We start from the raw sequence: 26,874 nt of genomic DNA on the forward strand, positions 1-26,874 counted from the left end.
CCTAATAAAAGGAAAAAAACAAACCTGGGGAATTTTAAAGTTATATTATATTTTATACAATCTCTCAAAGTCATTTGGACAGATTCTAAAGAACACTTTTTAAAAATTGAAGACCACTTCCCGTATATGAGAGTTTCCTGGTTTACTAAATTTATAAATCATATTCTCTCTAAACTCAACATGATGAGTTGGGGATCGTTGGTTACTTCATAATTATTTGAAAAAGACCTTAGCACTGTGGCCTCTCTGAGCTAGTATATCCTTATCTGTATGGTAATTTGTGAAATATGAGGCTTCTGATGAGGTGGGAAAGATGCCGGAGTTGGAATCCAAAGATCTGGGGTGGAGTCTTGGCTTTGCTACTTTCCAGCCCCAGTTTCCTGATTTGTAAATAAATTATTAACAATACTTTTTCCCACAAAATCTTGTTTTTGAGAGTAACATGATACATTTTCTATATAAAATTATTTTTCAAATGGTAAAAGTTAATATAAGTTAACTGTATTAATAAGATAACGAGGATAATACTTCTTATAATATTAGCCTAATATTATTATTTGCCCCGTCCTCAGTATATCACATTCCTGTACTGCTGTTTCCCCACAAGCTGTTATTTAATTTATGAAAAGACCTCATGAGGTGAAGAGGGTGAATTCTGCCTTTGTAAGAGGAAAGCGTAATGTAAGGGAAGTTTCTTCTGCATAAAAACAAACAAAAAAACCAAAACCAAACCCTTTGCCTTCAAGTGGATTCCAATTCATAGTGACTCTATAGGACAGAATAGAACCGCCTCATAGGGTTTCCAAGGAGCACCTGGTGGATTCGAACTGCCAACTTTTGGTCAGCAGCTGTAGCTCTTAACCACTATGCCACCAGGGTTTCCTTGTTCTCTATAGGAAGGGGAAATAGAAGCAAGCCCTTCCAGTTCTGGTGAGGGACTAAAGGAAGGAAGAAAGAAAGGACTGAGAGAGAGAGGAAGAGTGGAGGGAGAGAGAGAGAGGAAGGAGGGGAGAGAGAGAAAAAGAGAACAGGTAAAAGAAATAAGTGGTCAGATGTATGAGTTCTGGCTTTTCTGTCCAGGGTTGAAAGGACAGGGTTCTGTAGGTCGAGGGGAAAGAAAGTAGAGACAGCCGGCGCTCCATCCTGCGTGTGGTAGTCTTGAAGGAGACAGCAATGCAGTGTCACTCTGAACCAAGATGCTGTAGAATATTTTGAGATGTTTTTAGGGAAAGTAAATGTGTGAGTTGACGCTCCGGAGCCTGTCTTGGCTGCCATGTGTGGTGGTTTGGATGCTGGACTCTTTTGATGCCCCAAGAATCAGCATTACCTCCAATCAGCCACCTTGGTTTGGGGTGAGGTCATGCCATTGAAGGGACTGAGAAATACCATCAACTGGCAAATGAATGTTTTGTATATTCTATGCTACCGGCATTGTGAGATTTTATAGGAACATTAGATTGATTGTAGAAAATAAAGAAGAAATCATTTTTGGACTTCTGAGTACTAGAGGGTAAATTTGTGAGCCTGCTGCAACACTTACTTGAAAAACTGAATTTGGGTTATTCACAAAATATCATTTCATAGAAGGAAATATGTAATTCTGTGTTTACAGTCACATGGGCTTCTATGAGTCCTCCCAAGTGTATTATCTATGGTCTCATGGAGCCCTGGTGGTGCAGTGGTTAAGAGTTCAGCTGCTAACCAAAAGGTTGGCAGTTTGAAACCACCACGTGCTCCTTGGAAACCCTATGGGGTTGTTCTACTCTGTCCTATAGGGTCGCTAGGAGTAGGAATCCACTCGAAGGCAATGGGTTTGGTTTTTGGGGTATGTATTTTATAATTATTCTTGATTTTAAATAGAGACACAAGGACATCAGGGGACTTTTCCTGAGTGTAGGCACAATTTCTAATACTTGAATGACACAATAATATTTGAAAATGAGATAGCTTGCCTTTGCTTGTTTCTATTGCCCTTATCCTCTTTGGTCATTGACATCTTTGCCTTTGAGAATGAATGATACTGAAAATATAGAGAAGAGAGTAATCAAGCTGTAACTTTGGGTTTCCAAAAGTTTACTCCTTGAGAGAGTGCGGGTCAGAAAGAATCGTGATGATATAAAAGGCTCAGATACGGCAGTCTCCCCTGGCTGTGGGCAGGTGGAAGTAAAGATGCTTGTTGGTCCCCAGGAAGGGTATCTCAGTTCTGTCCACAAGTCTGCCCTACTCTAAGTCGGGATGGTAAAAATTCTCATGAAGATGGAAATCTGGGAGCAGTGGGGGGCTACGTGCCATTTTCAAAGTGAAACCCAGGGAGGATCAAGGCCTCCGAAGTTTATGTAGCAAGTATATCCAGGAGCAGAAGAATAGTTTTAGGGGTGTCTGGTAAGATGGACAAGTAGCAGCCTCCCAGAGTCCCTGAAAGCCCCGTTTTTGCTTAGAATGGTCCTATGTGCCTGAAGGGGAAAGGAAACAGACTTTAAACTGCAGCCCAGATAAGGGTGGAAGTAACTGAAGGTTCCCTATGTTCCTAAGGGTAGTATGGACATTACAAAGAGAACAGCGATTGAAGTCACCAAGTGATCAAGAGTGAGGAGAGAGGGAGTAATGATTAAGGACTGAGGAACTGAAACAAACAAGGATGAGATTCTGCGGAAGGAGCTGGGAACACCATGGACTAAGTGAGATCAAGAAGAATGGTGGCTCATAAGAAAAATTAATTTTAGATCTAGAAAAATAAATTTATATCTCTTGAACATAGAAGCATATGGACTGAGATTTCTACCAGCCACTCCTATCTAAATTAAAGTGTCAGTTCATTACTGGAAGTAGATAAGAGGTTTATAAATTTATGATTGAACATTACAATAATAAGGCAGCTTTTCAAGGAAATCATAATTCAAAATTCAACTACTCTGATCTGATTCATGCTTCCAAATCATTTCCAGTTCTTGAAGATATACACACATAATTTGCCAAAGACGTCAACATTGGGCAGATGCTGTACTGAAGTCAGATTGTTATCTTAACATTATGTTGTAAAGATTCTACGTGATGTAGAGTCCTCAGACTTACATTTTAATCATTGGGTACCAGTCTACTATATATCAGAATCTACTTAATCATGTTTCCCAATTTTTATATGTTTGAGCTTGATTTCAGTTTTTCTTTTTTCTGCTACAATAAAGAATGCTATAAAAGATGCTTAGGGCCTATAACAACCATAAGACTCAGATTTTTTATTTTTTAGTATCTATTTTTAGTTTAATTTCCCCAGAAAAGACATTAATGTATCAAACTCTGTAAGCATTTTCCTGATTTGTAATAACTACTGTTACAGTTACTGACTTCTAACACCCTTGGTTCTATTTGTTGCCACTGATATTGTTTGACTTGCTATACTTCACTGAAATACAGTCCGTGGTGGGTATCATCATTTTAAACATGTTTGCTAATTAAGTAAAATCTTTAAATTTGAATAAGAGGCTCAGAACCACGCTACACGAAGACACCAGTATAGTCCCCAACACAGCAAAGAAAGGCGATAAGTTAAAGCGAAAAAGGAAGGTTAAATAAAGAGCAGTTGGTGAAAAGATTTTAAGGTAAGGAAATAGATTAAGGCAAGACAGAAAAAAAATAAATCCCAAAGTATCCATTCTTTTTCTAAATAATGGGATAGAATACTTGCAGTTCACACTGAAGATCTGTACTGGCTTTTGAAAACATGTGTTTGTCCTTGCCTCAAACGTCATCTGGCTTTTGGGTCTGTGGAAACTGGAGCAAAACCCGTTTGGGAGTTTATTCTTATTTCTAGGAAAAAAGTTTCTATTCCTCAAGAGAAATAACTTAATAAAGAGTTAAAGTAAAACAACTACCCCCCCCCACCAATTTTCCTCACTCTGAAACTGACTAATGATGCCAGTAAATATTAGAAATTATTATATATTATCTACTCATAAACACAATGTTACATGCATATTCATATATCGGCAATGTTAGAATTTTTTCGTTAACTTATCTCAGTTGATTTATTTTGACTTTTAAAAACATAATCAGTATTTTTGCTTGAAGTGACATCAGTCCATCACCATGTTAGATTCTTTGTTTTTTAAACTTTCATTCATATTTTCTCTTTAAGATTCAAGACCATGAAATTTGTGGGCCTTATCAGTCTAAATCATTATTTAATGAATTAGTGATTCAAGAGGAAACTGTATAAGAAGGAACCAATACTGCTATTCATCATTACTTGGTTTTCAGTCATAAACCAAAGTGGGACACTTTTATTGATGTGAATGCTTCCAAAAATTTCTGTATGATAGATTGCTTACAATTTTCTGGACATTTCAAAGGTGAATGTCTTCAGATTAGAACTATTAAAGAAATTGCTGTTCTAGAAAAAGAAAATAAACGTCTCCATTTTCTAATTTTGGTCCCCCTATGTTGTACAAGGAGCCCTGGTGTCACAGTAGTTAAGAACTCAGCTGCTAACCAAACGGTGGGCAGTTTGAATCCACCAGCTGCTCCTTGGAAAACCTATGGGGCTGTTCTACTCTGTCCTATAGGGTCGTTATGAGTTGGAATTGACTTGATAGGAACGAGTTTGGTTTTCTTTGTTTATGTTGTACAGGGAGCCCTGCTGGCACAACAGTTAAACAGTTATCTGCTAACTGAAAGGTTGGCAGTTAGAACCCACCCACTGGCTCCTCAGAGGAAAGACCTGGCCATCTGCTCCTGTAAGATTTCTGTCTATTCTGTCACATGAGGTTGCTGTGAGAAGGAATTGATTCAATGGCACCTAACAACAACCACACATATTGTATAACAGAAATGGAAGTGAACCCACAGTCATGTGGCTGGTAAGTAAATCTTTATAGCATCTTAGAGAATCAATCCATTTGGTGAGCTAAACTCACACAACCCATGGCAAGTAACTCAGAGGATGTGGTCACAAAGCCAGGGTATATCTGGTATAAGTGAGGAGGATCGTAACTAACCCTGTACCCATCCTGTGAACACTGACCCTGTGTTCTAATCTTGAACCTCAAAACTCAACTGGTAACTACTAGACACACTATACAGACGAATTCCCTGGGGCTTCTTCCCCTCTTCCAGAGGAGGGAGCCACGTTTCTTCTATGGGCTGCTGGCCCAGGTTGTTAAAACAGAAGCACAAGTAAAGCTGCCCCAGCACAAATTCATTGTTGGCACCTTCAGAACTCATATGATTTTGTCTGTGGAAATAGGAACAAAATCTAGTAGGGTGCGCTTTCCTATTTTTAGGAAGATTATTGGTAGTATTTCTCAAGAGAAATAATTTAAAAAACAAACTAATAGCTTCTCCCCACCAAAAAAATTCTTCACTCCGAAACTAATAATACCAATAAATTTAAGAAATATTTGTTGTTGAGTACATATATGCAGGCATATTCACAGGCAGATATGTGCTGCTGTATAATCCATAACCTGTTTTCCTTACTCGTAAGGACAAAATAAATTGAATTTGTAGGATTTCTTTTTTCTGGAAGCATAACAAGATGTTAAGCTATACTGCTTTTAAAGATTTTATTCCTATAAACAACCCTTATTAAACCATATTTTATTATTCAGTTCTATCTTATGAGACTTAAGGAAGAGAGTACTTCAGTTTGCTTTTGTTTCAAAAAAAAAAACATCTTAAAACAGTGACTTTTCTTTTTTTCTTCTTCACAACTCCGTGGGTCAGCTGTGCAGTTCTGATCTGGACCTGCTTGGTTTGGGCTGGATGATCTTGGAGGGTCTCACTCAAATGTCTGTGTTCTTAGCTGGGACAGCAGAGATGGCTGGGCTTTATATGCTCTGTCATCTTTGAGGAGGCCAGCGTGAGTCAATTCACACAGTGACAAAAGAGTTTCCAGCAACAGGAAAGATCCGACCCCAACGTACAAGCACTATTGAAGCCTCTGCTTGAATCACATTTGTTAAGACCCCACTGACCTCAGCAAGTCACATGGCCAAACCTAGATTCCTAAGGTGGAGAAATAGACTCCACCTCTTGATGGAGTGAATAAAAAATATTGACTGTTTTTTTGGAAAATCTACCATAAAGCAACGCTGAACAAGAAATAAAAAGCTAAGGAGCCACACTGAACTTTTCTTTTCCTTAACCATTTAGGCTTTTCTGTGAATGTAATTGACATGGCTGCCCACTTTGGGGCGGGGTTGAGTGGAGGGATAGGAGGAGTCTCTAGGCTGCAGCTGTAAGCAGAGATTCCTGAGAATCTGAAATCTAGCTAAGAGTGGGAGTCAGCTCCCAAACTGGACCTTCAAATCTCTTCAGTTAAGAAGAGATTTCTCTGCCCCATTCAAGGCCACTGTGTGGACATTGCATCTGCTAAGACAGAGAGCTGCCCTTGGTAGGCAACATCAAGCCTGGTCTCCACTGAATTCCCAGAGGCCCTTGCTGCACACCACAGGAGCTGACATCTTTTGCTCTATTGCTAACTACACTATCAAAATAGCTCAGTGCTGCTAAATCCATAACTAGTCACCTAAACAGGCCACACAGATCAATGCATTGCTGGGATTTTTTTTTTTTTTTTGAATGGTGACCTCTTCATAGCAAGGTGATGAGGATGCTCTGAAATATGGCCAAGCATGTTCTGTATCATTAGGCCTCTGCATTACTCAGCTTCCCCGTGGTCAAATGTGAAGAGCACTGTAAAGCAGAGAAAGAATTACTGGATTCAAGGTCTTTTGTGCCTTGATGTGTCTCCAAAAGGCACATAGGTGTTTATTCTATAAGCATGCTTACATTTTTTTTATAGAAGTAGGTATAGTTACTTTTGTTTCTGCGCAAAGATTATTACTGACTAGGTGAGGCAGGAATTGGGTAGAATAGGGTATAAGAAGAAACAGGACTTTATGGCTTTAGGTCTGGGAGAGCTCTGGAAAATCTGGATTATGACCATAAAAAAAGAATGATATCAGCATTTATTGTGCTCTATGAGGCGCAATCGACTCGATGGAAATGGGTTTGGGTTTACTCTGGGCTAGAGGCTTTATTTGCACAAACCCATTTAATCTTCCTTATACACCAGCGTGGTGCAGGGTTAAGAACTCGGCGGCTAACCAAAAGTTCAGCAGTTCCAATCCACCAGCTGTTCCTTGGAAATCCTATGGGGAAGTTCTACTCTGTCCTGTAGTGTTGCTGTGAGTCAGAATCAACTCATCGGTAACGGGTTTGGTTTGATTTTATAAACCAGAGTGGTAGGCATGATCTTCTTTACATATAGGAATTAGGATTGCCTCTTAATGAGGGTTAAAGATAAAGCCTACCCTTGGTCAGTTTGTCATACTATGGTGACTTGTGTTCACAAGTATTACAAAGATCAGCAGGATCGTCCATGATGGACAGGTTTCAGTGCAGCTTCCAGACCAAACTAGGCTAAGATGAAAGACCTAGCAATCTACTTCTGAAAATTATCTAATGAAAACTCTACAAATCACAACAGAATATTGTCAATTATCGTGCTGGAAGATGAACCCCGTAGGCTGGAAGTAACTGACAATACACAGTGGCTGCGACAATGGATTCGAGCATACCAAAGATTGCAAAGATGGTGCAGGCCTGGGCAACATTTTGTTCTGTTGTACATGGGATCTCCATGAGTTGCAGTCAACTCAATGGCAGCTAACAACAATAATAAAGATAAAGCAGCCACACTGAATGTTTTGCTTGTTAGCATCTTGCACTGCCTTCTCTTCTGCTCTGCAAATTCCTTTCCCCAGGGTGTGAGCTATCTTACCTGTAGTTTTAGACTGAGTCCTACTTCAGTTCCAAAGGAAAAATTACTTGATGTAGTATAGTTTCTAGACTTTTATTATTAAAAAAAAACAAAAACAACCCATTGCCATTGAGTTGATTCCAACTCATAGTGACCCTATAGGACAGAGTAGAATAGCCCTGTCTTAGTCATCTAATGTTATAACAGAGATACCACAAGTGGATGGCTTTAACGAAGAGAAACTTATTCTCTCACAGTCTAGTAGGCTACAAGTCCAAATTTAGGGTGTCAGCTCCAGGGAAAAGCTTTCTCTGTCGGCTCTGGAGGAAGGTCCGTGTCATCAATCTTCCCTTGTTCTAGGAGCTTCTCTGCGCAGGAACCTCAGGTCCAAAGGACACGCTCTGTTCCCAGTATGAGGTATGAGGTTCCCGTTCTCTGTTTTATATCTTGAAAGAGATTTGCTTAAGATACTATCTAATCTTGTATATCTTATCAATGTAACTGCCACTAATCCATCTTATTACATCATAGTGATAGGATTTACAACACATAGGGAAATCACATCAGATTACAAAATGGTAGACAATCATACAATACAGGGAATCATGACCTAACCAAATTGACAGATATTTTTGGGGGACACAATTCAATCTATGACAAGCCCCATAGGGTTTCCAAAGAGCAGCTAGTGGATTTGAACTGCCAATCTTTTGGTTAACAGCCGAATGCTTAATCACTGTGCCACCAGGGCTCCAAATTTTTAGTATAGTTATCATTAAATAATCGTAAATAATCAGTCAATTATTTAGTACAAAGACCAAACTTCTCACTCTAGTATCTCATTTCTAGAATCTAGGGTTCTACTCTGTTCCCTTGACTCTGTCTTCCTATGTTTATAATCTGTTTGATCTTCCAGTTCCTCCATGATTGGAGTCCTTTCCCCACCCACCTTCCAGAGATTAGTCTCTGAATTGCAGCTTTGAGAAACTGAGGCTCAGTTGCTGGCTTTCAAACTTTTTAAATCTCTTCTACTTCCTTGCCTTGGATTCTGAAGATGCCTCGTTCCTTCTCTCCATTATTACTTTTAGAGTTTTTCGGACACCCTTTATGTTGGACCTCTCCTGATGCAAACTGTTTTCCTAAATTATCTCTGCTTGTGATATTTTTCATTGTTCAGATATTATGAATATGCTTTGTCTGTACAAAGGACCCCCCTCCAGCATCTACAACTTGGTCAGCTTGCCCATCACCTGCCTCATTCCAGTGCTGAGGTTTAGGGGTAGGAGGAGAAGGCCTAGTTTCAGGTCTCAGGTTTGCCCCATCTGACTAGACTTGCTGCTGAACTTCTAAGACGGTTGCTGTCAAGATGTGTGAGAGCCAAATTCTTTATGGCTATGCAGACAAATGTTGATGAAACCAAAGAAGTATATTTTGTAGAGAAGTGCTAATTGTAGAAATACTCCGAATGTTAAAAAGAAACAAAGGAATTAGTTCTGAATCATCAAAGAGAAAATATGTTTTCTTCAAAATGTAGGCAATAACCTTGTTAAGAAAGTATTTTTTGCTCTTCAAAACACTCAGAGTATTTACAATGGACCTGACCAATTAAAAATCTTTAGGAGAATCTAGCTATTAAAGAGCTTGTGTTTTATTTTATTAATTTTGCATAAATGCCTTTTCTGATCATTCATGACCTACAAGAGTGGTTCAAGGTATTTACAGATTGGATGGATCACTTGCACACCATTAAAATGATCAACGTTGCCTTGACTTCTTTATTTGTTTCCATGACTACCATATAAATTTCCCAAAGCAATCATTTAAATGATCACATAAAATTTTAGATGATTTCCTTTGGAAGGGTAAGAGACCTTGAATTAATAAGCCCACTCTTCTGGATGTTTCGGAAGAAAAAAGGAATAATTCCCTCTCCTCCTTGAAATTTTAAGACTTATCACCATACTTGTGTCTTATATTCAGTCTTATGAAGGAATTGCAATTGTACTTTGTCTTTCTTTAATACGTGACTACTTTTTTTAACCTTATAAGAATGGGCAAAAATGCTGAATTCTTTAAACTTGGAGAGGTCTATTACAGATTTCACTGAGAAAAATTATAATTAGGACCTTCTACCTGGTTTTACAGTTATCATATTTTAGATAAATTAGCCACCCAAATGGCACTGCAAATTTTGCTTTTCATTTTGTAGTTACTTCTATAAAAGGCTTATGTAAGCAATTTAATGTGTCGACAATTTTCTCCAAAATGTGAATATAAAGGTAAGTTTATAAATCAGAAATTCTAGTTCTGTAGTATAACGTATCATTTCTTATCATTTGTAATAATATAAAATTAATTACTTCTGAAAACATTAAACAATCAATATCTGCCTTATCTTGAATGTTCCAAGATTTGAATGAAAATTTATATCACATAATTTTTAGAATATGAAAAATATTCTTGTACTAAACGCACATGTTAATAGTTTTATTATTTGAGTGAAGTCCCTGTAGAAAAAAATCTCTATTCAAAAACATATTTCCAGGTGATAGGTGGACTCAATTAAAAAATAGAATAAAAATGCATTTAAAAAACCAATATAATTTGATTCAATATAAGACTAGATAATATGAAATTATAGTTCGCCTTCTAATTTCAATCATTTTAGAATAAACATAACCCAAGTAAACATCAACAATTTTGGAAAAAAGTTACCAATCCTAAAATTCCTCAAACTATAAATATTTAGGCAATAAACAATGTCTGATTTTCTCACATTTTATTTTTCATAACAGTTCAGGAGATATACGGTTATATATGTACGTATTTCCCAAGGCAATCAGCTGCACCTCCTGATGTAACTTCCAGTATCACAGCAACACTCAAGGCACAACGGTACAACAAACTGACAGACACGTGGTAGCCTGAGGTAACATATAATATTCATTCAGGTTAGCCTTCTGAATTTCAGAAGATTTTGTTGCATATTATATTATTTTATATTTATGGTTTTAGTCAAAGGAGTAAATGATTTATTTCTGAAATAGCTGTTTATCTCTTTCTTTTTTGCAACTAAATATTTTATGTTCTATATATATAGCAAATGATGCAAAATGAACTAGTGTATAGATTTATAGAATCATGTTACTCGTTACTGCCATTACCACAGAGTATAACACAGTCCTTACTACAAGAAAAAAAAGTTTGTTTCCTCTGAATAATTTATCACTTTGAGAGAAGCAAGAATATTTTGTGATTTGATCTATTTTTATAAAAAAGATGAACTTGAGAAGACACCATATTTTTTTTTTGTAATTTTTATTTTTTATTGCACTTCAGGTGAAGGCTTACAGAACAAATAGATTCTCATGAAACAGTAGTACACACATTGTTTTATGACACTGGTTAACAACCCCACAACATGTCAACCCTCTAACTTCTCAACCTTTTTTTTTGGTTGAAATACATACAGTCAAAGACACACCATTTCAAAAATTTCTACATGCACAGTTCAGTGACATTGACGACACTCTTCCAATTGTGCTGCTATTTTCACTTAAGATGAAGGCTTACAGAACAAATAGTTTCTCATTTAACAGTTACTACACATGTTGCCCTATGACAATGGTTAACAATCTCACAACACATAAACTCTATCCTTACTCAACTTTGGGTTCCCTATCACCAGCTTCCTTGTCCCCTTCTGCCTTCTGGCCCTTGTCACTGGACTGCTGTGCCTCATTAGTCCCATTTGGTTTTATGGAGCTGTCCACTGCCTGGCTGAACGGTGAACCTCGGAAATGACTTCACCACTGAGCTAAAAGGGTGTCTGAGGGCCATACTCTTGGGGTTTCTCCAGTCTCCTTCAGGCCAGTAAATCTGGTCTTTTTTTATGAGTTAGAATTATGTTCTACATCCTTCTCCAGCTCTGTCCAGAACCCTCTGTTGTGATCCTGGTCAGAGCAGTCAGTGGTGGTAGCCGGGAACCATCTAGCTGTACTGGACGCAGTACGGTGGAGGCCTTGGTAGCTGTGGTCCATTAGTCCTTCGGACTAATCTTTTCCTTATATTCTGTTCTCTTCATTCTCCCTTGCTCCCCAAGGGATGAGACCAATGGAGTATCTTAGATGGCCGCTCACAGGCTTTTAAGACCCCAGACACTACTCACCAAGGTAGAATGTAGAACATTGTCTTTATAAACTGTCTTATGCCAACTGAGCTAGATGTTCCCTGAGACCATGGTCCCCAGAGCCCTCCGCCCAGCAATTCAGTCCCTCAGGGAGTTTGGATGTGTCTACGGGGCTTCCATGACCTTTCCTTGTACAAGTTGTGCTAGTTTCCCCGTGAAGACACCATATTTTGAAAACCAAAACACTAAATTAATGATTCTCATCTTGTTTTTCTAACTAGCAGGAGATAATTTCTGATAGTAACATTTAAACTTTTCATGCAGTTTTTCCCTTTGCATTAAGAAATAAGTATTTTCTGATCCTGAGATTGGGAGGCACATACAGTGCCAGGGCTGTTCTGACATGAGAAAACGAGTAAAGATAATTTGAAGAGCATTTAAGAGGCCATTGATTAAAATATCTCACTTAATACTCAGATTTTACCATTAGAGATGTAATGATTTTTAATGGTCCTCCTGTAAAACACTAAACAGTGAACGATTTTATTAAACTCTTTTCAAGATGGCCATTGAGACCAGTTGGTTTTACTCAGCAATGTAACCCATCAGTAAGGATTAATTTTTTGAGTAGTTGTAAAAATATATTCATAGATTGAGAGTTGTATTATTTTGAACTCTTTAACTCTTTGATTACAATAATAGTGTGGTTATTAAGGTTGTGTGTTAACTTGGCTGGGCCATGATTCTCAGTGGTTTGGCAGTTATGACGTAGTTTGGCAGTCATACAATGATGTAATCACCTCCATGATGAGATTTGATAAAATGTGATCACCTCCGTGAAGGGATCTGCTGTTAGTAGCCAATCAGTTGCAAAGGAGATTCTCCGGGGTTGTGGCCTGCATCCAATATAGGTGAACTTTCTGGCAAGACTCCTGCACTTTTGCTCACTCTGGATCATACAGCTGGCTCCTGTTTGTCTGACCTCCAGCTCTTGGGACTTGAGCTAGCAGCTTACCTGCCATCTTGCCTGCCAATCTTGGGATTCCTTGGTCTCTGCAGCCTGTGAGCTAGAAGAAGCCTCTAGTCTGACTTGCAACTTTCCAGCCTCTACAACTGCATGAGCCATTTCCTTGATATAAATCTCTCTCTATATATATTTATCAAGCTGGACTTAGCAGAGGATGTGGAACCAAGGATATCAGTGCTGATGTCAGATGGATCCTGGCTGAAAGCAGAGAATACCAGAAAGATGCTTACCTGTGTTTTATTGACTTTGCAAAGGCATTTGACTGTGTGGATCATAACAAATTATGGATAACATTGTGAAGAATGGGAATTCCAGAACACTTAATTGTGCTCATGAAGAACCTGTACATAGATCAAGAGGCAGTCGTTAGAACAGAGCAAGGGGATACTGCGTGGTTTAAAGTCAGGAAAGGTGTGTGTCAGGGTTGTATCCTTTCACCATACTTATTCAGTCTGTATGCAGAGCAAATAATCTGAGAAGCTGGACTATATGAAGAAGAATGGGGCATCAGGATTGGAGGAAAACTCATTAGCAACCTACATTATGCAGATGACACAAACTTGGTTGCTGAAAGTGAAGAGGACTTGAAGCACTTACTGATGAAGATCAAAGACCACAGCCTTCAATATGAATTACACATCAACATAAAGAAAACAAAAATCCTCACAACTGGACAAATAAGCAACTTCATGATAAATGGAGAAAAGATTGAAGTAGTCAAGGATTTCATTTTACTTGGCTCTACAATCAACACCCATGGAAGCAGCAGTCAAGAAATCAAAAGACACATTGCATTGGGCAAAAGATTTGTTAAAATGTTAAAAAGCAAAGATATCACCTTGAAGACTAAGGTGTGCGTGACCCGATCATGGTGTTTTCAGTCGCCTCATATGCATGAGAAAGCTAGACAATGAATAAGGAAGACCTAACAAGAATTGACGCCTTTAAATTATGATGTTGGTGAAGAATATTGAATATACCATTGACTGCCAGAAGAATGAACAGATCTATCTTGGAAGAAGTACCACCAGAATGCTCCTCAGAAGCAAGGATGGCGAGACTACGTCTCACATACTTTGGATGTGTTATCAGGAGGGACCATTCCCTGGAGAAGGACATCATGCTTGGTAAAGCAGAGGGTCATCGAAAAAGAGGAAGACCCTCAACAAGCTGGATTGACACAGTGGCTGCAACAATTGGCTCAAGTATAACGATTGTGAGGATGGTGCAGGCCAAGCAATGTTTCGTTCTATTGTACATAGGGTTGTTATCAGTTGGAACCGACTGGATAACACCTAACAACAACATATATATATATATATGTATATGCTTTACTGGTTTTGCTTTTCTTAGGAATCCAGCCTAAGACAAATACTAAACAATCTGATCTATTTTTAGAAAACTGGATGAATTTATTACCACACTTGAGGAATACCTCATTAACTCAGTGTCAGGAAGGCAGCAGGGTCTAGAACTCAAACCTCATATGAAGTAGAGGCTCTCTGTGTCTTTTCTTTGGTCTCCTCTCTGCATATCTGCTTAGGTTTCTCTCTCTGAAGACCTCAGTTTAGATGGCAGGATGAAGGCTGCTACAGTCTCAGAATACTCAGCCCAAAGCAATAGACCAATAGACCAATGGGTCAGCCCCGATTCCAGATTCTTGGGGTAAGTCAGTCTCTTCTCTGAGTTTGGGTCAGGGGTCCATCCATAGCCAATTAGAAACACTTAGGTCACATAGTACTATCATTAGGATACTTAAGTTCAGGGAGAATTAACTGTATTTTAATGCATTACAGAAATAAATTGAGGACTTTTACAGGGATAGGCAATCCATGGCCCATGGAATAAATCTGGTCCCCAACAGTTTTTCTAAGTAAGAATTTACTGGAACACAGTCATGTTCATTCATTGTGTCTTGTCTATGGCTATTTTTTGCTGTAAAATGGCAGAATTAAGTAGCAGTGACCAAGATTATATGAACCACAAGGCCTAAAATATGTATTATCTGTCCTTTTACAGAAAAAGTTGGCTTATTCCTGTACTAAAGGAATAGCGAGCAATTAGCAAATAGTTTGTGTTCCCTTTAAAGGGGCATCTGAGACAAGGACCTGGGTATAGGTCGGTTTATACGGGAGACGATCCAGAAGCGGAGTGAAGGAGTGGGCAAAGAGAGACAGGAATGGAATACAAGCCAGCATGTTGTTGCTGTTAGGAGCTGTCAGTCATTTTTAACTCACCGTGACTCCAGGTGACAGAGTAGAACGACCCCATAAGGTGTTTTATGGAGCAGATCTCCAGGTCTTTCTCCTGTGGAGCTGCTGGTGGGTTTGAACTGCTGATCTTTCATTTAGCAGCTGAGTGCTTGACCATTGTGCCACCATGGCTAGCATGCGGGTATATTACTGAGGCTGCTGCTGTGTGCAACATTCACTTGATTCCATCAGGACCACCTGAGAAGTAGACAGAATTCCTCCCAGAGCTGTCTGACTAAAGGACAGGAGGCGGGAGCATCTGCTCACTGGCTTCTCTTCCCCAATAGTTTAGGGTTGCCCCTGGCAATAGTAACCCAGTGCTCCTGGGCTCTGTTAGCATGTGGTGCAAGCAGATTCCACAGTGCTGGAGAATATTCTGAGCAGAGAGTAGAAAGGCACCTGGAGCATGCTTGAGTTCAGAAGCCATCAGTAGGATCTTGAATGGCACTGTTGATCACAGCTGAGGCTGAAATCAGAGGAGGAACTTGGGGACGTGCATTATCTGATATCATAAAAAGATCTATGCTCCTCTCTGTCGTCTGGTGCTTGAGTAAATTCTATTGACCATAGTTATGATGTGCAATCCAAGGACTAGTGTATGGAGCGGCTGTGAGAAAAAACTGTTTCTGCACTGGAACTGCGCTCTTGCTTGTAATCTCAGTCTATGGGGATAATAGCTTATTAAAAACAAGTGCCCAGAAGTGATGGAGAAGATCATTTGCCATTTCTAGTGGCATTTTTTTTTTTTTCTGGAAAGGATAAGGCAGTGCCTATCAGATAATAACTATTATATACTCTGATCCTTTTAGGTCTGATAGCAATGCCACTGATAAAACATTTGTCTCTGCTAGGAATATATAGTGCTGAAATCTGCGAGGGTATGCATAACAGCACAGATACCGTTAGTCCTTGCCTATATTTGTATTGCAATTGAAACAAATAATTTTCAATTGCATCAGTTTAGAACAAGAAACACAACCACTTGAAGTCAACCTGGAGACAGAGACAAGTGTAATGAGGAAACGAAAACCAGATTTGGAAAGCCCATTGATGCTTCTTGGAGGGAAACATGAATTTTTTTATTTAACCATCATACAACCTCAGTGAAAGAGACAAGATGAAGCCATAAGTCTGATTCAGATTGTTGAAGGCAAGTATCTCCTATGACTCCATTAGCAAATATAGTGATTAAAAAACACTTTTTTTTAAAGTAAAAAAAACAGTGTTAAGAAAGTTACATTTTTCTGAATTTTAAGGCCTCGATTCTTACAGTTTATTGAGTTTTAATTCAGATTTAGAAATCGCAAAGTAGATAAGCCACTGTAAGAACGTAAACGCGATATTATTTACATAATAATTTCTTTTTAAAAATTATTACCCAACTGACTTCGTGAATGAAGAAGTAAATATGACTAGAGATGTACTTTAAAGCATATAATTCTTTCTAATAGCTTGCATAAAATGATTAATAATGTAAAAACCCTGTCTACACAAGTATTATTCGTTTAAATGAATGAGTGATTGAGTATACAATCTAAGATGATGTGCAATGCCAAGAAAATCCTGCGTAGTTCTTCCAAAGATCTCTCTGATTAAGACAAATGCTATTTAAGAGTTTCTATCCTACTTAATTGGAGCCCTGGTGGTGCAGTGGTTAAGAGCTTAGGCTGCTAATCAAAAGGTCGGTAGGTTGAATCCTTGAATCCACCAGCCGCTCCTTGGAAATCCTATGGGGCAGTTCGACACTGTCCTATAGGGTTGCTATGAGTCGGCATCAACTTGACGGCAACGGGTTTGGTTTTTTGTTTTTTTTTTAATCCTACTTAAAGGGAGCAGTGGTAGTTCAGTGGTTAGAATTCTTACCTTCCATGTGGGAGACACTGGTTCAATTTCTGGCCAATGCACCTCATGCCCAATCACTATCCATCTGTCAGCGGGGGCTTGCCTGTTGCTATGATGCTGAACAGATTTCAGTGGAGCTTCCAGACTAAGAGAGACTAGGAAGAAAGGCCTAGCGGTCTACTTCTGAAAATCAGCCAGTGAAAACCATATGGATCACAATGATTCGATCCACAACAGATCAGGGGTATGGTGCAGGACAGGGCAGCGTTTTGTCCTGTTGTGCATGGGGTCGCCATGAGTCAGAGGTCCACTAGATGGCAGCTAACGACAATTCTGCTTAAACACATTCTTATCTCAACAGTGCCCGTCTCCCCACCAAGCCCTGAGCACTGTGCTCCTTTCACAGCCCTTTCCCTCCACACCTCCACACCCGCCTGCATGTCAAGGCCCAAGGTCAGTGCCACTTCTCTAGGAGACCCTGTACATTGGGGATGAACTCATAATTATCTTTGAAAATTACTCGCTAAGTAGATAGTCATAAAATACTCTGCAAGATTCCTACTCTATTTTCATGTAAGATGTTGTATGTGTATATAATTTGCTCTTGTAAATTGATCCAAGTCACTGGACAATTTCTTTTTTTTTTTTAATTTTCTTTTTTTATTGAACTTTGCATGAAGGTGTATAGAACAAATTAGCTTCTCACCGAACAGTACATACATTGTTTTATGACATTGGTTAACAACCCCATGACATGTCAGTACTCTCCCTTCTCAACCTTGGGTTCCCTATTACCAGCTTTCCTGTCCCCTCCTGCCTCCTAGTCCTTGCTCTTGGGCTGGTGTGCCCCTTTAGTCTCATTTTGTCCTATGGGTCTGTCTAATCTTTGACTAAAAGGTGAACCTCCAGAGTGACTTCATTACTGGGCTAAAAGTGTGTCCAGGGGCCATACTCTTGGGGTTTCTCTAGTCTCTGTCAGGCCGGTAAGTCTGGTCTTTTTGTCTGAGTTAGAATTTTGTTCTACGTTTTTCTCCAACTCTGTCCATGACCCTCTGTTGTGATCCCTGTCAGAGCAGTTAGTGGTGGTAGCTGGGCACCATCTAGTTGTACTGGACTCAATCTGGTGGAGGCCGTGGTAGTTGTGGTCTATTAGTCCTTTGGACTAATCTTTCCCTTGTGTCTTTAGTTTTCTTCATTTTCCCTTGCTCCTGAAGGGAGAGACCAGTGGAGTATCTTAGATGGCCGCTCACAGGCTTTTAAGACCCCAAACGCTACTTACCAAAGTATAATGTAGAACATTTTCTTTATAAACTCTGTTATGCCAATTGAGTTAGATGTTCCCTGAGGTCATGGTCTCCACAGCCCTCAGCCCAGTAATTCAGTCCCTCAAGGAGTTTGGATTTGTTGCTGGACAATTTGTTGTATTCCTTTTGTGTCCTCTCATTCAACCTGTTGCTAGGTTGAGTGCTTATGTTGGTTTAACATATACTTATACTAGCTAGTCAAATAATATTTTTAATGAGTGAATTGATCATCTCTGCATTACCCAAATTGCCATATTAACATAAGCCTAAAGGTGTCATGCAATTAAACAAAAAGTATGTTTTTAGTTCTTTCAACTTGTAAAGATGACAAATGTATTTTCTTCTAAAATGGACAAATATACACATGGAGTTGTGCAAACAGTTACTGTGCTCAGCCAAAAGGTTGGAGATTCAAGTCCACTAGGAGATATCTCAAAAGAAAGGCCTGGCAATCTACTTCTGAAAAATCAGCCATTGAAAATCTTATGGAGTACAGTTCTACTCTGACACATATGCGGTTGCCAAGAGTCAGAATCATTCAATGGCAATTGTTTTTTATACACACTGAGTTATTTTCTCTTAACTTGTTCTGATTATCACTTAAACCCAAAGTCTGTTCTTCTCTTTCTCAGGATAGCTTGAGGAAAAGCAGTGTTCCCCTAACTGGCTGCATCTGAGTAATCATCGTGGACGCTTGTTTAAAATATGGATTGCCACACTCCATCCCAGACCTACTGAATCAGGGACTTCAGAGGCACAAGCCCCAGAACCTGGATTTTAAACAAAGAACCAAGTTAGTTCTTAGATGCCCATGAATTTGAAATACGTTTACCTATGGAAAATTCTCCTAGGTTCACTTTTTTCATTATAAAAATATGGACAACTGATTACCAGTTCGACATTTTTCAAGTATACCAATCAGTGAGACCGATTACATCAATCATGTTGTACGTCCATCACCAATATCCGTTGGCACTTTTTAAACACTTAGGTGGACATATTAGTACTTAATTTATGGGATTACTTCAGGCGTTAACTGAGGTAACTATGCCAAGTGATATACCTAGGAAAGCTCGAGGACCATAGAAAACATTTGATAAACTTTCGTTTGCTTTTTCCTATTTTCTTATCATAACCAATTTTGTAAAATCTTATTGTGCAGATTTAAAAAAGCAAGAAGTAAATTAATAGCAATTCTATTTACAGAACCCCAACAACTCTACCTTTGTTCTAATACCAAGCTCATTGACTCATTCCCACCTCAGCGTTATTGGCAAAACTAGTTTCGATTAGATCCCTAGATTTCTTTTCATGGTTTAAGGGAGAGCGCCGCTACAGGGTAGGCCTGTGGATGTTCCCTGTCCTTTCTTGTGGGAATTTTAACATCAAATAGCCTGATGAATCGAGAAGATATTAACTAATATTAGTCTTTCACCGTTACAAATTAAATTTTGCATCAACTTTCATCTTTCCTATACCTTGAAAATTACTTTTAATGAGTTCTTCTGGGAATTTTAACTGGGAAATTTATTTTTCTTATCTCTTTATATATTTTCACCTCTCAGGGCCATCTGAAACTAGTAGAGTAACATCCTAATTGAAATAACTGTCTTACTTGCCAATCTATTTTTATATTCCAGCTAATATCATATATTTCAGCTATTTATTGATTTTCTGTGAAATCTCTAAATGGTCTGGCCTCCACCTATTTTCTTGCACCAAGCAAAATTGTGTTTTTATTTTTATTAAGCTTCCTGAGGAACATCTTATTTTAATTTTCCTAAATATTGACATGGGATATAATGTTACACATGGGTTTTGTTCAGGGAGATAAGTAGATCAACCATGATGAATTGAATGAGCTAAATATTTTTGATCCTCCACAAAGCTTATGTTGATCTTATCAATTTAATTCAGAAATGTGCAGTAGGGCTTTTAAAATGTTCCTGAATTCGTCAGAGTTTTATAGAAATCTCATAGGTCAAGAGCCAACAAATAAATTTTTCATCTATGTATCCTGTATTTAAGTATCTAACAGTTATCTATCTTTAAGTTATTCAAGAATGCTGAATAAATAATAATACAGTGATAATATATTTGGTTTTTGAAAAATATTAGCTTACCTTTCACTCAGTCCCAAGAATTATTTAAATCTAAATCAGTTGAGAATAATTTTGAACTTCTCTTACCACAATATAAGTACACAACTAAAAAAATCAATTTCCTGATTATTCCAAAGATTTCTCATGAAATACATTATTGTTTTCTCTCTATATAATTTATCTTTTGCTAATATGTGGTCAAACTTTCAGGAAGAATTATTTAAGTTCCAAATGGGTATTACCTTTTCATTTTCTCGTGGTTACCAAGTTTAGCATTGTTTTACCCAGGGTTCTGTTCCATGGTTCTGATCAAAAGTCTTGGATAGAACTGTTTACCAGATGACATAGTATTTTTTTTCCCCTAAATTTTATTTATTTTGTTGCTGTTGTTGATAATATACACAGCAAAACATACACAAATTCAACAGTTTTTATACGTACAATTTAGTGACATTGATTACATTCTTCGAGTAGTCCAACCATTCTCACCCCCATTTTCTAAGTTGTTCCTGCCGATTAGCATAAATTCACTGCCTTCTAAGGTTCCTATCTAATCTTTCTAGTTACTGTTGTAAATTTGATACCATACAGATAGTTCTTAAAAGAGCATGATGCTCAAGGCAGAACTTTTTCACTAATTAAGCTAAACTATTGTTTAGTTTTTAGAGGACTTTAGGTGATAGTTTTGGTTTAAGGTTTAAAGATTAAATCAAGGCAATAGTTTCAGGGATTCATTCAAACTTCATGGCTCCAAGACGTCTAGAGTTCACGAGAACTTGAAATTCTGTTCTGCATTTTACCCCTTTTGATTATTCTTCTATGGAATCTTTGATCAAAATGCTCAGTAATGGTAGCCAGGCACCATCCACTTCTTCTGGTCTTATGACAAAGGAGGCAGATATTCATGGTGGCAATTAGCCACACATTCCATATAATCCTCCTATTCCTGACTCTCCTTCATCTGTTGTTCCCAGTGAATAGAGGCCGATTATTGTTCTTGGATGGCCACTTGCTAGCTTTTAAGGCCCCAAGCACCGCACAGTGAACTAGGAGATAGAACAGAAACACTAAAACACGTTATTAGGCCAATTAACTGGGATATCCCGTGAAATCATGATCTTAAGCCTCCAAACCAAGGAACCAAATCCCATAAGGTGTTTGGTTGTACCTAAGTAGACTCTGCAGCTAATCTTTCTTTTTTTTGTTATTGTTGATGTAAATATTTCTATCATACAACTTTTGCCAATTCAACTTTTTACAGGTGTACAACTTATTGACAGCTATTACAATAATCAACTGTGCAAATGTATCCTTAATCAGTGAGATTTTTCCATCATTGGTAACCCCCTTTTCCCCTCCCTCTCACTCCTGGTAACCACTAATAAACTTTGGTCTATGTACATTTGCCTTTTCTTGTCGTTTTATATGTGAGGTCATACAATATTTGTCCTTTTGTGATTGACTTATTCCACTCATCATAGCGTCTTCAAGCTGCATCCATATTGTTAGCATGTATCAAGACTTCATTTCTCCTACTGGCTAAGTAGTATTCCTTTGTATGTATGTACCACATTTTCTTTATTCATTCATCTGTTGGTGGGCATTTAAGTTGTTTCCACCTTTTGGCTATTGTGAATAGTGTTGCAGTGAACATTGGTGTACAAGTCTCTTTTTGAGTCTCTGCTTTCAAGTCTTTTGGGTATATACCTGGGAGTGGAATTGTGGGGCCATATATGGTAGTTCTATTTTTAGATTTTTGAGGAACCAGCACACTGTTTTCCACAATGGCTGTGCCATTTTGCATTCCTACCAGCAATGGATAAGCGTTCCAATTTCCCCACATCCTCACCAACATTTGTTATTTTCTGTTTTTTTTTAAATCTTAGCTATCCTCATGGGAGTGAAATGGTGTTTCACTGTGGGTTTGATTTGCATCTTTCTGATGGCTAACAATGTTGAGCATCTTTTCATGTGCCTCTTTGGTGAAACATCTATTCAAATCCCTTATCCATTTTATGATTGGGTTATTTGTTTGTTGGTTGTTGTTAAGTTGTCAAAGTTTTATATATATCTGGTTGTTAGATTCTTATTCGGATATATAGTTTCCAAAGATATTCTCCCAATCAGTAGATTGTCTTTTCACTTTTTTGGTAAAGTCTTTTGATGAACAAAAGTTTTTAAATTTTTATGAGGTCCCATTTATTTATTTTGTATTTTGCTGTTTGTGCTTTTGTTATTAATTCGATAAGCCGTTGTTAAAAGCTAGGCTTTTATATTAGATAATCAAAAAACTAGGCCTGACAGCATTGCCCTTGCATTTTCTTCTAAAAATTTTATGGTTTTAGTTGCACGTTTAGGTCTTTAATCCATTTTTATTTTTATTTTTTGGTGTATGGTGGGGTCATGAGTCTTGTTTCATTTTTCTGTATGTGGAAATCCGATTTTCCTGGTACCACTTATTGAAGAGATTTTTCTTTCCTCATCGAATGGACTTAGCAACCTATCGAAAGTCAGTTGACCATAGATGTCAACTGGACTCTAAATTCTTATTTCTGGACTCTCAATTCTGTTCCATTGGTTTATGTGTCTATTGTTATACCAGTATCAAGCTGTCTTGATAACTGTAGCTGTATAGTACGTTTTAAAATCAGGAAGTGTAAGTCTTCCTACTTTGTTCTTCTTTTTCAACATTGCTTTAACTATTCGGGGCCTCTTGTCATTCCATATAGAGTTGAGGATTGGTTTTCCAGATGACACCTTGAATGTTTATTCTCAAAGAAATAATTATCTACACCCCTGGGGTACCTGAGACATCCATGATTAATTTCCACTCGTGTGGAAATTAATGTGAGTTCCAGGAGATTTATTAAGCATTTGAAAGGTACTTTTGAACTACTAGTAACAAAGGAAAAAGGTGAATTATAAAAGTAGAATTCCCTTCAGTCTTGGAAGGGGCAATGTGTGACTCCATCTGCAATGATGCTAAAAATATTTCCTCAAGTCCTGTATGGTCTTCCTGTCATCAGTCATACAACAGCCTAGTGTAATCACTGGACAAAGGGATTTTGGAAAAACAAAAACCAAAAAAAAAAAAAAAACTGCTTACTGTAATGAGAAATATTTTTTAATTATCTGTGTTTCAAAGACTACTCAAGGTGATGTAGAAAAAAATTTCTTCTTGGTTTACCTGTGAGAGGAGGTAGTCCTCCCATATGGCTATAATTACTCCCCATCTTTCGATCCTACAAGCGTCTTTGGGCTTCGGAAAAAAACATTGCCCCTGGTCTTTGGAAGCCTAATGTTTTGTCTAAATAAGTAGCAGGGCTAAAGAGGGACAACTTCAAGCTAACAATTCCTGGCTGGCATTCCCATGACTGACTACCCTCCTCTTCCTGTGTTCAGGTGGGAAAATTAGCATTATACTCTGAGCAGTGAAATATACAACCCTTGGAATTTAAAACCAGGTGGGGAAAGATCTTCAGGGTCCTTCATCTATGGTGTAAAGAGAGGGAGCCCGGGTGGAAGTTTTTCAACCTGCCCAGACAGCTTTTGCACCAGGAGGAATGCTCCTGATGGAACTTTTCCTGTTGTACACTATACACTGTCTGTAATTAAAATGGCTTTCACTATTGTCAACACTGTGTACATGTCTCATGTGTAGGGCTTGATCAGGATAAACGGATATAATGCCCATGGAGTGGTTGGTACCACTGGGTGGGTTTCTCATCCCAGTACTCTGGTGGGTACTTGGGATGTGGAAACAACCTTCGAGGCAACCTGCATGGCAATGCAGCTTACTCATAGTAAGTGTAATAGTGTAATTATTTAGAGCTGTCATAAGTTTAAGCTTGGACAAGTTTCTTTATTTGTCTGAGACCAGATTTTGTTGCATCTTAAATTTTGACAAAAATACCTACCTTTCGAGATTGATGTAAGGTCAAAATGAGATAACGTACGTCTACCTCTCAGCATATTGCCTGCCACATAGCAATGAATGGACACTGTTATATGATAGCGGTGCTTATTCTTTTGGAAAACATTTCACGTAACCAAAGAGAATGGAGTATACTAAAATAAATGATTTGATGGAAAAGTTTTATTGGATATATTCAGTTTTTATTTTTTTAAGATACTGCTACAGGTTCCAGTCCCAAAATGATTTGTGGCCATTGTGTAGAACATAACTTTTTAGTCATTTTTATTCATGTGCCTTAATGAAATGTCCTGGAAGCTCTCTAAGTCTCAAAGAAAGATCTCTAGAGGGCCATTATTGTTCCTAGGCTTTGCAAGTGTGGGGTTGAGGAAGAAAAAAAACAGATAAACGTGAAGAGAGGTATGAAAATTATTGTAGCTTCGGAGTCTTGTTTAATATAGAATACCTCGTTATTTTAAATTAATATGATAATATACACCAAGACAAATTTTATGATGTAATAAAAGTAATAAAATATTTTAATAAATCCAATGCATTCGCATATCTGCTTATCATATGCTTATATTTTTTGTTAAAATTTAATGCCAGGTCAAATAGATTTTTACCAGGAGCAGTTAAGGAAAATAAAAATATATTAATTAAATTGACATCACTTCTGATAACCAAGAAGAGTAGTAATAGTAAATATCATTATTATAATATTCTGGAATAGTTTTCCAAATAAGATACATGACATCAACATAATTTTTGCACATCTCAATAGTTCTTCTCATGCTTTAGGACTAGTGATGATATCATTTGTTGCATTTAAAAATGTAGTTAGAATAACAGCATTATCCTTAAAACTTGGTGATGGTCCCATCACCTTTTTAAATTTTAGGGGGTAGGCAAACAACACAAATTTGTTAACTGACTAAAATGTATTTTTTATGACCAGAAAAACAGGAATTTTCATGAAATATGAATAAATGGTAAGAAAACGAATTGGAGTAAATCGTATCTAAAAGTGATTGTTATGCTTGTTTGTATTTCACATTTCTCTTCATTTTAAGGAGCAGTGGTGGCACAGTGGTTAAAGCTATTGATTGCTAACCAAAAGGTCGGCAGTTTGAAACCACCAGAGGCTCAGCAGGAAAAAGATGTGGCAGTCTGCTTCAGTAGAGATTTACAGTCTCGGAAACTCTGTGGGGTAGCTATAAGTCAGAATTGACTTGACGGCAGTGGGTTTGGTTTTCCTCATTTTGCCTTTTAAGCATATTTTACTGGAGCCAGACACCACACAAAATAACCTGGGCACTGTCAGTGTTTTACCACACAAAAGAACAACATTTAACCTTAAATGATGTTTACATTTATTTTCTGAATCATTTATTCTATGAACATTCTACTCATTGCACAAATGGCAGGTTCATATTCTCTCAGGTTTCAATAAAACGAACAAAATATCACAGAGGACAATTAAAAAATATTTTATGGCAGATGATATGATACTATACATAGAAAACCCTAAAGACTCCACGAGAAATCTGCTGGAACTAATAGAAAGATCCAGCAGAGTAGCAGGATACAAGATAAACATACAAAAGTCAGTTGGATTCCTATACACCAATAAAGAGAATGATGAAAAGGAAATCAGGAAAACAATACCATTTATAATAGCCCCTAAAAAAATAAAATAATTAGGAATAAACCTAACCAGGGATGTAAAAGACCTATACAAAGAAAACTACAAAACACTACTGCAAGAAACCCCAGGGGATTTACATAAATGGAAAAACATACCATGTTCATGGATAGGTAGACTCAACATTGTGAAAATGACTATTCTACCCAAAGCAATTTACAAATAAAACACAATCCCAATCCAAATACCAACCACATTCTTCAAAAGGTTGGAAAAACTAATCACTAACTTTATATGGAAAGGGAAGAAGCCCTGAATAAGTAAAGCACTACTGAAGAAGAAGAATAAAGTTGGAGGACTCACACTACCTGACCTCAGAACCTACTATACATCTACAGTAGTCAAAACAGACTGGTACTGGTACAACAACAGATGCATTGACCAATGGAACAGAATTGAGAACCCAGATGTAAATCCATCTACCTACGGTCACCTGATCTTTGACAAGGACCCAAAGTCCATCAAATGTGGAAAAGTCAGTCTTTTTAACAAATGGTGCTGGCAAAACTGGATATCCATCTGCAAAAAAATGAAACAGAACCCATACCTCATGCCATATACAAGATCTAATTCAAAATGGATCAAAGACCTAAATATAAAGCCAAAAATTATAAAGTTCATAGAAGAAAAAATAGGACCAATGCTACAGGCCCTAATATACGGCATTAACAGGATACAAACCATAACCATCAACACACAAATCCCACAAGATAAGCTAGATAACTGGGATCTTCTAAAAATCAAACACCTATGCTCTTCAAAAGACTTCACCAAAAGACTAAAAAGAGAACCTACAGACTGGGAAAAAATTTTTGGACAGTACAAGTCAGACAAAGGT

Source organism: Trichechus manatus, unplaced genomic scaffold (genome assembly GCF_000243295.1).
Source record: "Trichechus manatus latirostris isolate Lorelei unplaced genomic scaffold, TriManLat1.0 scaffold00013, whole genome shotgun sequence".
NCBI classification, from domain to species: Eukaryota; Metazoa; Chordata; class Mammalia; order Sirenia; family Trichechidae; genus Trichechus; species Trichechus manatus.